Source organism: Astyanax mexicanus, unplaced genomic scaffold (assembly GCF_023375975.1).
Source record: "Astyanax mexicanus isolate ESR-SI-001 unplaced genomic scaffold, AstMex3_surface scaffold_31, whole genome shotgun sequence".
Taxonomy (NCBI): domain Eukaryota; kingdom Metazoa; phylum Chordata; class Actinopteri; order Characiformes; family Acestrorhamphidae; genus Astyanax; species Astyanax mexicanus.
This window is the reverse complement of record NW_026040041.1, coordinates 567,616-581,647: the sequence shown is the minus strand read 5'-3', so window position 1 is coordinate 581,647 and position 14,032 is coordinate 567,616. Positions and strand designations below refer to the sequence as shown.

General features: G+C 47.3%; 32 non-coding genes across 32 annotated transcripts; 15 read left to right on the top strand and 17 right to left on the bottom strand.

Moving 5' to 3' along the window:
• Positions 1 to 541: 541 nt before the first annotated feature.
• trnav-uac (transfer RNA valine (anticodon UAC)) lies at positions 542 to 614 on the bottom strand. The gene has a single exon. It is a non-coding gene; the product is annotated as a tRNA-Val (tRNA).
• A 271-nt stretch (positions 615 to 885) lies between these two features.
• trnad-guc (transfer RNA aspartic acid (anticodon GUC)) lies at positions 886 to 957 on the bottom strand. The gene has a single exon. It is a non-coding gene; the product is annotated as a tRNA-Asp (tRNA).
• A 267-nt stretch (positions 958 to 1,224) lies between these two features.
• Positions 1,225 to 1,297, top strand: trnaa-agc (transfer RNA alanine (anticodon AGC)). Its single transcript has one exon. It is a non-coding gene; the product is annotated as a tRNA-Ala (tRNA).
• A 161-nt stretch (positions 1,298 to 1,458) lies between these two features.
• On the bottom strand, positions 1,459 to 1,532 carry trnai-aau (transfer RNA isoleucine (anticodon AAU)). The gene has a single exon. It is a non-coding gene; the product is annotated as a tRNA-Ile (tRNA).
• A 253-nt stretch (positions 1,533 to 1,785) lies between these two features.
• Positions 1,786 to 1,858, bottom strand: trnav-uac (transfer RNA valine (anticodon UAC)). The gene has a single exon. It is a non-coding gene; the product is annotated as a tRNA-Val (tRNA).
• A 120-nt stretch (positions 1,859 to 1,978) lies between these two features.
• Positions 1,979 to 2,050, top strand: trnag-ucc (transfer RNA glycine (anticodon UCC)). Its single transcript has one exon. It is a non-coding gene; the product is annotated as a tRNA-Gly (tRNA).
• A 79-nt stretch (positions 2,051 to 2,129) lies between these two features.
• trnad-guc (transfer RNA aspartic acid (anticodon GUC)) lies at positions 2,130 to 2,201 on the bottom strand. Its single transcript has one exon. It is a non-coding gene; the product is annotated as a tRNA-Asp (tRNA).
• A 267-nt stretch (positions 2,202 to 2,468) lies between these two features.
• trnaa-agc (transfer RNA alanine (anticodon AGC)) lies at positions 2,469 to 2,541 on the top strand. The gene has a single exon. It is a non-coding gene; the product is annotated as a tRNA-Ala (tRNA).
• A 488-nt stretch (positions 2,542 to 3,029) lies between these two features.
• On the bottom strand, positions 3,030 to 3,102 carry trnav-uac (transfer RNA valine (anticodon UAC)). The gene has a single exon. It is a non-coding gene; the product is annotated as a tRNA-Val (tRNA).
• A 120-nt stretch (positions 3,103 to 3,222) lies between these two features.
• trnag-ucc (transfer RNA glycine (anticodon UCC)) lies at positions 3,223 to 3,294 on the top strand. The gene has a single exon. It is a non-coding gene; the product is annotated as a tRNA-Gly (tRNA).
• Positions 3,295 to 3,712: 418 nt separating this feature from the next.
• Positions 3,713 to 3,785, top strand: trnaa-agc (transfer RNA alanine (anticodon AGC)). Its single transcript has one exon. It is a non-coding gene; the product is annotated as a tRNA-Ala (tRNA).
• A 1,171-nt stretch (positions 3,786 to 4,956) lies between these two features.
• On the top strand, positions 4,957 to 5,029 carry trnaa-agc (transfer RNA alanine (anticodon AGC)). The gene has a single exon. It is a non-coding gene; the product is annotated as a tRNA-Ala (tRNA).
• Positions 5,030 to 5,190: 161 nt separating this feature from the next.
• Positions 5,191 to 5,264, bottom strand: trnai-aau (transfer RNA isoleucine (anticodon AAU)). The gene has a single exon. It is a non-coding gene; the product is annotated as a tRNA-Ile (tRNA).
• Positions 5,265 to 6,758: 1,494 nt separating this feature from the next.
• On the bottom strand, positions 6,759 to 6,831 carry trnav-uac (transfer RNA valine (anticodon UAC)). Its single transcript has one exon. It is a non-coding gene; the product is annotated as a tRNA-Val (tRNA).
• Positions 6,832 to 6,951: 120 nt separating this feature from the next.
• trnag-ucc (transfer RNA glycine (anticodon UCC)) lies at positions 6,952 to 7,023 on the top strand. The gene has a single exon. It is a non-coding gene; the product is annotated as a tRNA-Gly (tRNA).
• A 79-nt stretch (positions 7,024 to 7,102) lies between these two features.
• On the bottom strand, positions 7,103 to 7,174 carry trnad-guc (transfer RNA aspartic acid (anticodon GUC)). The gene has a single exon. It is a non-coding gene; the product is annotated as a tRNA-Asp (tRNA).
• A 500-nt stretch (positions 7,175 to 7,674) lies between these two features.
• Positions 7,675 to 7,748, bottom strand: trnai-aau (transfer RNA isoleucine (anticodon AAU)). The gene has a single exon. It is a non-coding gene; the product is annotated as a tRNA-Ile (tRNA).
• A 446-nt stretch (positions 7,749 to 8,194) lies between these two features.
• Positions 8,195 to 8,266, top strand: trnag-ucc (transfer RNA glycine (anticodon UCC)). Its single transcript has one exon. It is a non-coding gene; the product is annotated as a tRNA-Gly (tRNA).
• A 418-nt stretch (positions 8,267 to 8,684) lies between these two features.
• Positions 8,685 to 8,757, top strand: trnaa-agc (transfer RNA alanine (anticodon AGC)). Its single transcript has one exon. It is a non-coding gene; the product is annotated as a tRNA-Ala (tRNA).
• An 832-nt stretch (positions 8,758 to 9,589) lies between these two features.
• On the bottom strand, positions 9,590 to 9,661 carry trnad-guc (transfer RNA aspartic acid (anticodon GUC)). The gene has a single exon. It is a non-coding gene; the product is annotated as a tRNA-Asp (tRNA).
• A 267-nt stretch (positions 9,662 to 9,928) lies between these two features.
• On the top strand, positions 9,929 to 10,001 carry trnaa-agc (transfer RNA alanine (anticodon AGC)). Its single transcript has one exon. It is a non-coding gene; the product is annotated as a tRNA-Ala (tRNA).
• A 161-nt stretch (positions 10,002 to 10,162) lies between these two features.
• Positions 10,163 to 10,236, bottom strand: trnai-aau (transfer RNA isoleucine (anticodon AAU)). Its single transcript has one exon. It is a non-coding gene; the product is annotated as a tRNA-Ile (tRNA).
• Positions 10,237 to 10,489: 253 nt separating this feature from the next.
• Positions 10,490 to 10,562, bottom strand: trnav-uac (transfer RNA valine (anticodon UAC)). Its single transcript has one exon. It is a non-coding gene; the product is annotated as a tRNA-Val (tRNA).
• Positions 10,563 to 10,682: 120 nt separating this feature from the next.
• On the top strand, positions 10,683 to 10,754 carry trnag-ucc (transfer RNA glycine (anticodon UCC)). Its single transcript has one exon. It is a non-coding gene; the product is annotated as a tRNA-Gly (tRNA).
• A 418-nt stretch (positions 10,755 to 11,172) lies between these two features.
• On the top strand, positions 11,173 to 11,245 carry trnaa-agc (transfer RNA alanine (anticodon AGC)). Its single transcript has one exon. It is a non-coding gene; the product is annotated as a tRNA-Ala (tRNA).
• A 161-nt stretch (positions 11,246 to 11,406) lies between these two features.
• On the bottom strand, positions 11,407 to 11,480 carry trnai-aau (transfer RNA isoleucine (anticodon AAU)). Its single transcript has one exon. It is a non-coding gene; the product is annotated as a tRNA-Ile (tRNA).
• A 253-nt stretch (positions 11,481 to 11,733) lies between these two features.
• Positions 11,734 to 11,806, bottom strand: trnav-uac (transfer RNA valine (anticodon UAC)). Its single transcript has one exon. It is a non-coding gene; the product is annotated as a tRNA-Val (tRNA).
• A 120-nt stretch (positions 11,807 to 11,926) lies between these two features.
• On the top strand, positions 11,927 to 11,998 carry trnag-ucc (transfer RNA glycine (anticodon UCC)). The gene has a single exon. It is a non-coding gene; the product is annotated as a tRNA-Gly (tRNA).
• A 418-nt stretch (positions 11,999 to 12,416) lies between these two features.
• trnaa-agc (transfer RNA alanine (anticodon AGC)) lies at positions 12,417 to 12,489 on the top strand. Its single transcript has one exon. It is a non-coding gene; the product is annotated as a tRNA-Ala (tRNA).
• A 161-nt stretch (positions 12,490 to 12,650) lies between these two features.
• Positions 12,651 to 12,724, bottom strand: trnai-aau (transfer RNA isoleucine (anticodon AAU)). Its single transcript has one exon. It is a non-coding gene; the product is annotated as a tRNA-Ile (tRNA).
• A 253-nt stretch (positions 12,725 to 12,977) lies between these two features.
• trnav-uac (transfer RNA valine (anticodon UAC)) lies at positions 12,978 to 13,050 on the bottom strand. The gene has a single exon. It is a non-coding gene; the product is annotated as a tRNA-Val (tRNA).
• Positions 13,051 to 13,170: 120 nt separating this feature from the next.
• trnag-ucc (transfer RNA glycine (anticodon UCC)) lies at positions 13,171 to 13,242 on the top strand. The gene has a single exon. It is a non-coding gene; the product is annotated as a tRNA-Gly (tRNA).
• The last annotated feature ends 790 nt before the right edge of the window (positions 13,243 to 14,032 follow it).

Genomic DNA, 14,032 nt, shown 5'->3' with positions numbered 1-14,032 from the left:
AGAGTGCTCGCTTAGCATGCGAGAGGTAGCGGGATCGATGCCCGTATTCTCCAACGAAGGTTTTGACTGTGTGAATGCCACTGAGAACAGCTTTAAAAACTATAAGTTTGAGTGTATAACTTCAGTGTACGTTATTTACCTGATTCACCATTTGCCTCTGCTTGACAGATGACCGTCTGAAAGCATGATATAGCAAAACAAAGAGAAGAATTTTTTGCCCGTACAGGGTTCAAACCCGCGACCTTGGCGTTATTAGCACCATGCTCTAACCAACTGAGCTAACCGGCCCACAGTTGATAGCGGAACCCTTCAGGCATGACGGATGAATGTCCACCAGGTGTAATTGTTTTATTCTGTTTTTTTCCACATCCGAAGCCAAGCGCAGAAGGCACAACAACAGCACGGGGATGGCATGATTGCTTCCTGTGCTCGCAATTGTCTTAATAAGGTCTAACACAAAATATAGATTGTTCACATCTACTAATGAGGTGTGATGACAGGCTTGCCCATAGTGTCAGACAAAAGACAAGAACTAAAGGCATGTTTCTGCCTGGTTTCGAACCAGGGACCTTTCGCGTGTAAGGCGAACGTGATGACCACTACACTACAGAAACCACAATTTTCCACCAAGCGTGCATGTGTCCCGCAGTGGAAATGACAGAGTTTGGTCATCTTTCCCACGGGAAAATTTGCACTGAGGGTCTTTCAGCAAAACAACGGTGTGCTTGTTTGTGGCGTTGGTGGTATAGTGGTGAGCATAGCTGCCTTCCAAGCAGTTGACCCGGGTTAGATTCCCGGCCAACGCATTGCCTTTAGCGCGTCGCACCTTGCTGCTCCAAAACCTTTTCAGGTTTTTTGGCTGTAGGTTCAGAAAAAACATATTCTCTCCCCGTCGGGGAATCGAACCCCGGTCTTCCGCGTGACAGGCGGAGATACTGTCCACTATACTAACGAGGAAGCTGTGTGCAGCTGAATCTCTGCAACATGCAACAGGTAATACTGGCCCCTTCTCAATCTTCACAGAAGGTGTGTGTGTTCTTGTGCCTTTTTCATTAGGGAATGCATGGTGAGTGAGCTTGTCAGTGATGTGAAGTCCCAGAAACCTGAAACTGTGCATAGTTCTCCCTGTGCTACTGCTGAAGTGAGTCACCTCTGAGCAACATGCTTCAGCCTTCTAAATGTTATGCTGTTGTCATGAGAGGCTAACAGTTCCTGTTTCTTCAAGGGGAATTAGCTCAAATGGTAGAGCGCTCGCTTAGCATGCGAGAGGTAGCGGGATCGATGCCCGCATTCTCCAACGAAGGTTTTGACTGTGTGAATGCCACTGAGAACAGCTTTAAAAACTATAAGTTTGAGTGTATAACTTCAGTGTACATTATTTACCTGATTCACCATTTGCCTCTGCTTGACAGATGACCGTCTGAAAGCATGATATAGCAAAACAAAGAGAAGAACTTTTGGCCCGTACGGGGATCGAACCCGCGACCTTGGCGTTATTAGCACCACGCTCTAACCAACTGAGCTAACCGGCCCACAGTTGATAGCGGAACCCTTCAGGCATGACGGATGAATGTCCACAAGGTGTAATTGTTTTATTCTGTTTTTTTCCACATCCGAAGCCAAGCGCAGAAGGCACAACAACAGCACGGGGATGGCATGATTGCTTCCTGTGCTCGCAATTGTCTTAATAAGGCCTAACACAAAATATAGATTGTTCCCATCTACTAATGAGGTGTGATGACAGGCTTGCCCATAGTGTCAGACAAAAGACAAGAACTAAAGGCATGTTTCTGCCTGGTTTCGAACCAGGGACCTTTCGCGTGTAAGGCGAACGTGATGACCACTACACTACAGAAACCACCATTTTCCACCAAGCGTGCATGTGTCCCGCAGTGGAAATGACAGAGTTTGGTCATCTTTCCCAGGGGAAAATTTACACTGAGGGTCTTTCAGCAAAACAATGGTGTGCTTGTTTGTGGCGTTGGTGGTATAGTGGTGAGCATAGCTGCCTTCCAAGCAGTTGACCCGGGTTCGATTCCCGGCCAACGCATTGCCTTTAGCGCGTCGCACCTCGCTGCTCCAAAACCTTTTCAGGTTTTTCGGCCGTAGGTTCAGAAAAAACATACTCTCTCCCCGTCGGGGAATCGAACCCCGGTCTTCCGCGTGACAGGCGGAGATACTGTCCACTATACTAACGAGGAAGCTGTGTGCAGCTGAATCTCTACAACATGCAACAGGTAATACTGGCCCCTTCTCAATCTTCACAGAAGGTGTGTGTGTTCTTGTGCCTTTTTCATTAGGGAATGCATGGTGAGTGAGCTTGTCAGTGATGTGAAGTCCCAGAAACCTGAAACTGTGCATAGTTCTCCCTGTGCTACTGCTGAAGTGAGTCACCTCTGATCAACATGCTTCAGCCTTCTAAATGTTATGCTGTTGTCATGAGAGGCTAACAGCTCCTGTTTCTTCAAGGGGAATTAGCTCAAATGGTAGAGCGCTCGCTTAGCATGCGAGAGGTAGCGGGATCGATGCCCGCATTCTCCAACGAAGGTTTTGACTGTGTGAATGCCACTGAGAACAGCTTTAAAAACTATAAGTTTGAGTGTATAACTTCAGTGTACGTTATTTACCTGATTCACCATTTGCCTCTGCTTGACAGATGACCGTCTGAAAGCATGATATAGCAAAACAAAGAGAAGAACTTTTGGCCCGTACGGGGATCGAACCCGCGACCTTGGCGTTATTAGCACCACGCTCTAACCAACTAAGCTAACCGGCCCACAGTTGATAGCGGAACCCTTCAGGCATGACGGATGAATGTCCACAAGGTGTAATTGTTTTATTCTGTTTTTTTCCACATCCGAAGCCAAGCGCAGAAGGCACAACAACAGCACGGGGATGGCATGATTGCTTCCTGTGCTCGCAATTGTCTTAATAAGGCCTAACACAAAATATAGATTGTTCCCATCTACTAATGAGGTGTGATGACAGGCTTGCCCATAGTGTCAGACAAAAGACAAGAACTAAAGGCATGTTTCTGCCTGGTTTCGAACCAGGGACCTTTCGCGTGTAAGGCGAACGTGATGACCACTACACTACAGAAACCACAATTTTCCACCAAGCGTGCATGTGTCCCGCAGTGGAAATGACAGAGTTTTGTCATCTTTCCCAGGGGAAAATTTGCACTGAGGGTCTTTCAGCAAAACAATGGTGTGCTTGTTTGTGGCGTTGGTGGTATAGTGGTGAGCATAGCTGCCTTCCAAGCAGTTGACCCGGGTTCGATTCCCGGCCAACGCATTGTCTTTAGCACGTCGCACCTTGCTGCTCCAAAACCCTTTCAGGTTTTTTGGCCGTAGGTTCAGAAAAAACATATTCTCTCCCCGTCGGGGAATCGAACCCTGGTCTTCCGCGTGACAGGCGGAGATACTGTCCACTATACTAACGAGGAAGCTGTGTGCAGCTGAATCTCTGCAACATGCAACAGGTCATACTGGCCCCTTCTCAATCTTCACAGAAGGTGTGTGTGTTCTTGTGCCTTTTTCATTAGGGAATGCATGGTGAGTGAGCTTGTCAGTGATGTGAAGTCCCAGAAACCTGAAACTGTGCATAGTTCTCCCTGTGCTACTGCTGAAGTGAGTCACCTCTGATCAACATGCTTCAGCCTTCTAAATGTTATGCTGTTGTCATGAGAGGCTAACAGCTCCTGTTTCTTCAAGGGGAATTAGCTCAAATGGTAGAGCGCTCGCTTAGCATGCGAGAGGTAGCGGGATCGATGCCCGCATTCTCCAACGAAGGTTTTGACTGTGTGAATGCCACTGAGAACAGCTTTAAAAACTATAAGTGTGAGTGTATAACTTCAGTGTACGTTATTTACCTGATTCACCATTTGCCTCTGCTTGACAGATGACCGTCTGAAAGCATGATATAGCAAAACAAAGAGAAGAATTTTTGGCCCGTACAGGGTTCGAACCCGCGACCTTGGCGTTATTAGCACCATGCTCTAACCAACTGAGCTAACCGGCCCACAGTTGATAGCGGAACCCTTCAGGCATGACGGATGAATGTCCACCAGGTGTAATTGTTTTATTCTGTTTTTTTCCACATCCGAAGCCAAGCGCAGAAGGCACAACAACAGCACGGGGATGGCATGATTGCTTCCTGTGCTCGCAATTGTCTTAATAAGGTCTAACACAAAATATAGATTGTTCACATCTACTAATGAGGTGTGATGACAGGCTTGCCCATAGTGTCAGACAAAAGACAAGAACTAAAGGCATGTTTCTGCCTGGTTTCGAACCAGGGACCTTTCGCGTGTAAGCCGAACGTGATGACCACTACACTACAGAAACCACAATTTTCCACCAAGCGTGCATGTGTCCCGCAGTGGAAATGACAGAGTTTGGTCATCTTTCCCAGGGGAAAATTTGCACTGAGGGTCTTTCAGCAAAACAATGGTGTGCTTGTTTGTGGTGTTGGTGGTATAGTGGTGAGCATAGCTGCCTTCCAAGCAGTTGACCCGGGTTCGATTCCCGGCCAACGCATTGCCTTTAGCGCGTCGCACCTCGCTGCTCCAAAACCTTTTCAGGTTTTTCGGCCGTAGGTTCAGAAAAAACACATTCTCTCCCCGTTGGGGAATCGAACCCCGGTCTTCCGCGTGACAGGCGGAGATACTGTCCACTATACTAACGAGGAAGCTGTGTGCAGCTGAATCTCTGCAACATGCAACAGGTAATACTGGCCCCTTCTCAATCTTCACAGAAGGTGTGTGTGTTCTTGTGCCTTTTTCATTAGGGAATGCATGGTGAGTGAGCTTGTCAGTGATGTGAAGTCCCAGAAACCTGAAACTGTGCATAGTTCTCCCTGTGCTACTGCTGAAGTGAGTCACCTCTGGGCAACATGCTTCAGCCTTCTAAATGTTATGCTGTTGTCATGAGAGGCTAACAGCTCCTGTTTCTTTAAGGGGAATTAGCTCAAATGGTAGAGCGCTCGCTTAGCATGCGAGAGGTAGCGGGATCGATGCCCGCATTCTCCAATGAAGGTTTTGACTGTGTGAATGCCACTGAGAACAGCTTTAAAAACTATAAGTTTGAGTGTATAACTTCAGTGTACGTTATTTACCTGATTCACCATTTGCCTCTGCTTGACAGATGACCGTCTGAAAGCATGATATAGCAAAACAAAGAGAAGAATTTTTGGCCCGTACGGGGATCGAACCCGCGACCTTGGCGTTATTAGCACCACGCTCTAACCAACTGAGCTAACCGGCCCACAGTTGATAGCAGAACCCTTCAGGCATGACGGATGAATGTCCACCAGGTGTAATTGTTTTATTCTGTTTTTTTCCACATCCGAAGCCAAGCGCAGAAGGCACAACAACAACACGGGGATGGCATGATTGCTTCCTGTGCTCGCAATTGTCTTAATAAGGCCTAACACAAAATATAGATTGTTCCCATCTACTAATGAGGTGTGATGACAGGCTTGCCCATAGTGTCAGACAAAAGACAAGAACTAAAGGCATGTTTCTGCCTGGTTTCGAACCAGGGACCTTTCGCGTGTAAGGCGAACGTGCTGACCACTACACTACAGAAACCACAATTTTCCACCAAGCGTGCATGTGTCCCGCAGTGGAAATGACAGAGTTTGGTCATCTTTCCCAGGGGAAAATTTACACTGAGTGTCTTTCAGCAAAACAATGGTGTGCTTGTTTGTGTCGTTGGTGTTATAGTGGTGAGCATAGCTGCTTTCCAAGCAGTTGACCCGGGTTCGATTCCCGGCCAACGCATTGCCTTTAGCGCGTCGCACCTTGCTGATGCAAAACCTCTTCAGGTTTTTCGGCCGTAGGTTCAGAAAAAACATATTCTCTCCCCGTCGGGGAATCGAACCCCGGTCTTCCGCGTGACAGGCGGAGATACTGTCCACAATACTAACGAGGAAGCTGTGTGCAGCTGAATCTCTGCAACATGCAACAGGTAATACTGGCCCCTTCTCAATCTTCACAGGTGTGTGTGTTCTTGTGCCTTTTTCATTAGGGAATGCATGGTGAGTGAGCTTGTCAGTGATGTGAAGTCCCAGAAACCTGAAACTGTGCATAGTTCTCCCTGTGCTACTGCTGAAGTGAGTCACCTCTGATCAACATGCTTCAGCCTTCTAAATGTTATGCTGTTGTCATGAGAGGCTAACAGCTCCTGTTTCTTCAAGGGGAATTAGCTCAAATGGTAGAGCGCTCGCTTAGCATGCGAGAGGTAGCGGGATCGATGCCCGTATTCTCCAACGAAGGTTTTGACTGTGTGAATGCCACTGAGAACAGCTTTAAAAACTATAAGTTTGAGTGTATAACTTCAGTGTACGTTATTTACCTGATTCACCATTTGCCTCTGCTTGACAGATGACCGTCTGAAAGCATGATATAGCAAAACAAAGAGAAGAATTTTTTGCCCGTACAGGGTTCGAACCCGCGACCTTGGCGTTATTAGCACCATGCTCTAACCAACTGAGCTAACCGGCCCACAGTTGATAGCGGAACCCTTCAGGCATGACGGATGAATGTCCACCAGGTGTAATTGTTTTATTCTGTTTTTTTCCACATCCGAAGCCAAGCGCAGAAGGCACAACAACAGCACGGGGATGGCATGATTGCTTCCTGTGCTCGCAATTGTCTTAATAAGGTCTAACACAAAATATAGATTGTTCACATCTACTAATGAGGTGTGATGACAGGCTTGCCCATAGTGTCAGACAAAAGACAAGAACTAAAGGCATGTTTCTGCCTGGTTTCGAACCAGGGACCTTTCGCGTGTAAGGCGAACGTGATGACCACTACACTACAGAAACCACAATTTTCCACCAAGCGTGCATGTGTCCCGCAGTGGAAATGACAGAGTTTTGTCATCTTTCCCAGGGGAAAATTTGCACTGAGGGTCTTTCAGCAAAACAATGGTGTGCTTGTTTGTGGCGTTGGTGGTATAGTGGTGAGCATAGCTGCCTTCCAAGCAGTTGACCCGGGTTCGATTCCCGGCCAACGCATTGCCTTTAGCGCGTCGCACCTTGCTGCTCCAAAACCTTTTCAGGTTTTTCGGCTGTAGGTTCAGAAAAAACATATTCTCTCCCCGTCGGGGAATCGAACCCCGGTCTTCCGCGTGACAGGCGGAGATACTGTCCACTATACTAACGAGGAAGCTGTTGCAGCTGAATCTCTGCAACATGCAACAGGTAATACTGGCCCCTTCTCAATCTTCACAGAAGGTATGTGTGTTCTTGTGCCTTTTTCATTAGGCAATGCATGGTGAGTGAGCTTGTCAGTGATGTGAAGTCCCAGAAACCTGAAACTGTGCATAGTTCTCCCTGTGCTACTGCTGAAGTGAGTCACCTCTGATCAACATGCTTCAGCCTTCTAAATGTTATGCTGTTGTCATGAGAGGCTAACAGCTCCTGTTTCTTCAAAGGGAATTAGCTCAAATGGTAGAGCGCTCGCTTAGCATGCGAGAGGTAGCGGGATCGATGCCCGCATTCTCCAACGAAGGTTTTGACTGTGTGAATGCCACTGAGAACAGCTTTAAAAACTATAAGTTTGAGTGTATAACTTCAGTGTACGTTATTTACCTGATTCACCATTTGCCTCTGCTTGACAGATGACTGTCTGAAAGCATGATATAGCAAAACAAAGAGAAGAACCTTTGGCCCGTACGGGGATCGAACCCGCGACCTTGGCGTTATTAGCACCACGCTCTAACCAACTGAGCTAACCGGCCCACAGTTGATAGCGGAACCCTTCAGGCATGACGGATGAATGTCCACAAGGTGTAATTGTTTTATTCTGTTTTTTTCCACATCCGAAGCCAAGCGCAGAAGGCACAACAACAGCACGGGGATGGCATGATTGCTTCCTGTGCTCGCAATTGTCTTAATAAGGCCTAACACAAAATATAGATTGTTCCCATCTACTAATGAGGTGTGATGACAGGCTTGCCCATAGTGTCAGACAAAAGACAAGAACTAAAGGCATGTTTCTGCCTGGTTTCGAACCAGGGACCTTTCGCGTGTAAGGCGAACATGATGACCACTACACTACAGAAACCACAAATTTCCACCAAGCGTGCATGTGTCCCGCAGTGGAAATGACAGAGTTTGGTCATCTTTCCCAAGGGAAAATTTACACTGAGGGTCTTTCAGCAAAACAATGGTGTGCTTGTTTGTGGCGTTGGTGGTATAGTGGTGAGCATAGCTGCCTTCCAAGCAGTTGACCCGGGTTCGATTCCCGGCCAACGCATTGCATTTAGCACGTCGCACCTTGCTGCTCCAAAACCTTTTCAGGTTTTTCGGCCGTAGGTTCAGAAAAAACATATTCTCTCCCCGTCGGGGAATCGAACCCCGGTCTTCCGCGTGACAGGCGGAGATACTGTCCACAATACTAACGAGGAAGCTGTGTGCAGCTGAATCTCTGCAACATGCAACAGGTAATACTGGCCCCTTCTCAATCTTCACAGAAGGTGTGTGTGTTCTTGTGCCTTTTTCATTAGGGAATGCATGGTGAGTGAGCTTGTCAGTGATGTGAAGTCCCAGAAACCTGAAACTGTGCATAGTTCTCCCTGTACTACTGCTGAAGTGAGTCACCTCTGATCAACATGCTTCAGCCTTCTAAATGTTATGCTGTTGTCATGAGAGGCTAACAGCTCCTGTTTCTTCAAGGGGAATTAGCTCAAATGGTAGAGCGCTCGCTTAGCATGCGAGAGGTAGCGGGATCGATGCCCGCATTCTCCAACGAAGGTTTTGACTGTGTGAATGCCACTGAGAACAGCTTTAAAAACTATTAGTTTGAGTGTATAACTTCAGTGTACGTTATTTACCTGATTCACCATTTGCCTCTGCTTGACAGATGACCGTCTGAAAGCATGATATAGCAAAACAAAGAGAAGAACTTTTGGCCCGTACGGGGATCGAACCCGCGACCTTGGCGTTATTAGCACCACGCTCTAACCAACTGAGCTAACCAGCCCACAGTTGATAGCGGAACCCTTCAGGCATGACGGATGAATGTCCACAAGGTGTAATTGTTTTATTCTGTTTTTTTCCACATCCGAAGCCAAGCGCAGAAGGCACAACAACAGCACGGGGATGGCATGATTGCTTCCTGTGCTCGCAATTGTCTTAATAAGGCCTAACACAAAATATAGATTGTTCCCATCTACTAATGAGGTGTGATGACAGGCTTGCCCATAGTGTCAGACAAAAGACAAGAACTAAAGGCATGTTTCTGCCTGGTTTCGAACCAGGGACCTTTCGCGTGTAAGCCGAACGTGATGACCACTACACTACAGAAACCACAATTTTCCACCAAGCGTGCATGTGTCCCGCAGTGGAAATGACAGAGTTTGGTCATCTTTCCCAGGGGAAAATTTGCACTGAGGGTCTTTCAGCAAAACAATGGTGTGCTTGTTTGTGGTGTTGGTGGTATAGTGGTGAGCATAGCTGCCTTCCAAGCAGTTGACCCGGGTTCGATTCCCGGCCAACGCATTGCCTTTAGCGCGTCGCACCTCGCTGCTCCAAAACCTTTTCAGGTTTTTCGGCCGTAGGTTCAGAAAAAACACATTCTCTCCCCGTCGGGGAATCGAACCCCGGTCTTCCGCGTGACAGGCGGAGATACTGTCCACTATACTAACGAGGAAGCTATGTGCAGCTGAATCTCTGCAACATGCAACAGGTCATACTGGTCCCTTCTCAATCTTCACAGAAGGTGTGTGTGTTCTTGTGCCTTTTTCATTAGGGAATGCATGGTGAGTGAGCTTGTCAGTGATGTGAAGTCCCAGAAACCTGAAACTGTGCATAGTTCTCCCTGTGCTACTGCTGAAGTGAGTCACCTCTGATCAACATGCTTCAGCCTTCTAAATGTTATGCTGTTGTCATGAGAGGCTAACAGCTCCTGTTTCTTCAAGGGGAATTAGCTCAAATGGTAGAGCGCTCGCTTAGCATGCGAGAGGCAGCGGGATCGATTCCCGCATTCTCCAACGAAGGTTTTGACTGTGTGAATGCCACTGAGAACAGCTTTAAAAACTATAAGTTTGAGTGTATAACTTCAGTGTACGTTATTTACCTGATTCACCATTTGCCTCTGCTTGACAGATGACCGTCTGAAAGCATGATATAGCAAAACAAAGAGAAGAACTTTTGGCCCGTACGGGGATCGAACCCGCGACCTTGGCGTTATTAGCACCACGCTCTAACCAACTGAGCTAACCGGCCCACAGTTGATAGCGGAACCCTTCAGGCATGACGGATGAATGTCCACAAGGTGTAATTGTTTTATTCTGTTTTTTTCCACATCCGAAGCCAAGCGCAGAAGGCACAACAACAGCACGGGGATGGCATGATTGCTTCCTGTGCTCGCAATTGTCTTAATAAGGCCTAACACAAAATATAGATTGTTCCCATCTACTAATGAGGTGTGATGACAGGCTTGCCCATAGTGTCAGACAAAAGACAAGAACTAAAGGCATGTTTCTGCCTGGTTTCGAACCAGGGACCTTTCGCGTGTAAGGCGAACGTGATGACCACTACACTACAGAAACCACAATTTTCCACCAAGCGTGCATGTGTCCCGCAGTGGAAATGACAGAGTTTAGTCATCTTTCCCAGGGGAAAATTTACACTGAGGGTCTTTCAGCAAAACAATGGTGTGCTTGTTTGTGGCGTTGGTGGTATAGTGGTGAGCATAGCTGCCTTCCAAGCAGTTGACCCGGGTTCGATTCCCGGCCAACGCATTGCCTTTAGCGCGTCGCACCTCGCTGCTCCAAAACCTTTTCAGGTTTTTCGGCCGTAGGTCCAGAAAAAACATACTCTCTCCCCGTCGAGGAATCGAACCCCGGTCTTCCGCGTGACAGGCGGCGATACTGTCCACTATACTAACGAGGAAGCTGTGTGCAGCTGAATCTCTACAACATGCAACAGGTAATACTGGCCCCTTCTCAATCTTCACAGAAGGTGTGTGTGTTCTTGTGCCTTTTTCATTAGGGAATGCATGGTGAGTGAGCTTGTCAGTGATGTGAAGTCCCAGAAACCTGAAACTGTGCATAGTTCTCCCTGTGCTACTGCTGAAGTGAGTCACTTCTGATCAACATGCTTCAGCCTTCTAAATGTTATGCTGTTGTCATGAGAGGCTAACAGCTCCTGTTTCCTCAAGGGGAATTAGCTCAAATGGTAGAGCGCTCGCTTAGCATGCGAGAGGTAGCGGGATCGATGCCCGCATTCTCCAACGAAGGTTTTGACTGTGTGAATGCCACTGAGAACAGCTTTAAAAACTATAAGTTTGAGTATATAACTTCAGTGTACGTTATTTACCTGATTCACCATTTGCCTCTGCTTGACAGATGACCGTCTGAAAGCATGATATAGCAAAACAAAGAGAAGAACTTTTGGCCCGTACGGGGATCGAACCCGCGACCTTGGCGTTATTAGCACCACGCTCTCACCAACTGAGCTAACCGGCCCACAGTTGATAGCGGAACCCTTCAGGCATGACGGATGAATGTCCACAAGGTGTAATTGTTTTATTCTGTTTTTTTCCACATCCGAAGCCAAGCGCAGAAGGCACAACAACAGCACGGGGATGGCATGATTGCTTCCTGTGCTCGCAATTGTCTTAATAAGGCCTAACACAAAATATAGATTGTTCCCATCTACTAATGAGGTGTGATGACAGGCTTGCCCATAGTGTCAGACAAAAGACAAGAACTAAAGGCATGTTTCTGCCTGGTTTCGAACCAGGGACCTTTCGCGTGTAAGGCGAACGTGATGACCACTACACTACAGAAACCACAATTTTTCACCAAGCGTGCATGTGTCCCGCAGTGGAAATGACAGAGTTTTGTCATCTTTCCCAGGGGAAAATTTGCACTGAGGGTCTTTCAGCAAAACAATGGTGTGCTTGTTTGTGGCGTTGGTGGTATAGTGGTGAGCATAGCTGCCTTCCAAGCAGTTGACCCGGGTTCGATTCCCGGCCAACGCATTGTCTTTAGCACGTCGCACCTTGCTGATGCAAAACCTTTTCAGGTTTTTCGGCCGTAGGTTCAGAAAAAACATATTCTCTCCCCGTCGGGGAATCGAACCCCGGTCTTCCGCGTGACAGGCGGAGATACTGTCCACAATACTAACGAGGAAGCTGTGTGCAGCTGAATCTCTGCAACATGCAACAGGTAATACTGGGCCCTTCTCAATCTTCACAGAAGGTGTGTGTGTTCTTGTGCCTTTTTCATTAGGGAATGCATGGTGAGTGAGCTTGTCAGTGATGTGAAGTCCCAGAAACCTGAAACTGTGCATAGTTCTCCCTGTGCTACTGCTGAAGTGAGTCACCTCTGATCAACATGCTTCAGCCTTCTAAATGTTATGCTGTTGTCATGAGAGGCTAACAGCTCCTGTTTCTTCAAGGGGAATTAGCTCAAATGGTAGAGCGCTCGCTTAGCATGCGAGAGGTAGCGGGATCGATGCCCGCATTCTCCAACGAAGGTTTTGACTGTGTGAATGCCACTGAGAACAGCTTTAAAAACTATAAGTTTGAGTGTATAACTTCAGTGTACGTTATTTACCTGATTCACCATTTGCCTCTGCTTGACAGATGACCGTCTGAAAGCATGATATAGCAAAACAAAGAGAAGAACTTTTGGCCCGTACGGGGATCGAACCCGCGACCTTGGCGTTATTAGCACCACGCTCTAACCAACTGAGCTAACCGGCCCACAGTTGATAGCGGAACCCTTCAGGCATGACGGATGAATGTCCACAAGGTGTAATTGTTTTATTCTGTTTTTTTCCACATCCGAAGCCAAGCGCAGAAGGCACAACAACAGCACGGGGATGGCATGATTGCTTCCTGTGCTCGCAATTGTCTTAATAAGGCCTAACACAAAATATAGATTGTTCCCATCTACTAATGAGGTGTGATGACAGGCTTGACCATAGTGTCAGACAAAAGACAAGAACTAAAGGCATGTTTCTGCCTGGTTTCGAACCAGGGACCTTTCGCGTGTAAGGCGAACGTGATGACCACTACACTACAGAAACCACAATTTTCCACCAAGCGTGCATGTGTCCCGCAGTGGAAATGACAGAGTTTGGTCATCTTTCCCACGGGAAAATTTGCACTGAGGGTCTTTCAGCAAAACAACGGTGTGCTTGTTTGTGGCGTTGGTGGTATAGTGGTGAGCATAGCTGCCTTCCAAGCAGTTGACCCGGGTTCGATTCCCGGCCAACGCATTGCCTTTAGCGCGTCGCACCTTGCTGATCCAAAACCTTTTCAGGTTTTTCGGCCGTAGGTTCAGAAAAAACATATTCTCTCCCCGTCAGGGAATCGAACCCCGGTCTTCCGCGTGACAGGCGGAGATACTGTCCACTATACTAACGAGGAAGCTGTGTGCAGCTGAATCTCTGCAACATGCAACAGGTAATACTGGCCCCTTCTCAATCTTCACAGAAGGTGTGTGTGTTCTTGTGCCTTTTTCATTAGGGAATGCATGGTGAGTGAGCTTGTCAGTGATGTGAAGTCCCAGAAACCTGAAACTGTGCATAGTTCTCCCTGTGCTACTGCTGAAGTGAGTCACCTCTGATCAACATGCTTCAGCCTTCTAAATGTTATGCTGTTGTCATGAGAGGCTAACAGCTCCTGTTTCTTCAAGGGGAATTAGCTCTACCTGGAACACAAGCGCCGGCTTCCAGCACGCCAATCGTGTCACTGTTCTTCCAAAGCCGCTTCCATTTTTCTCCAATCAGCTCACGGCACAGTGTCCATTTCTTACCAATGAAATCTGCTCCTCAGATAACCCGTCCATTTCTTGCCAATCAAAAACCTTGGCGGGTCTCCATTTCTTGCCAATCAAATCGCAGCGATTGCCTGACGCTCTGTCCATTTTTAACCAATTAAATGTTTCTCCACCACTCCATTTCTGACCAATCAAAATCCATGCCGCCTCTCCTTTTCTTTCCAATCACATCCCTTCAACAGTTATAGGTGAAAAAAATGATCTAACTATCTAGTTAGCTGTCTATC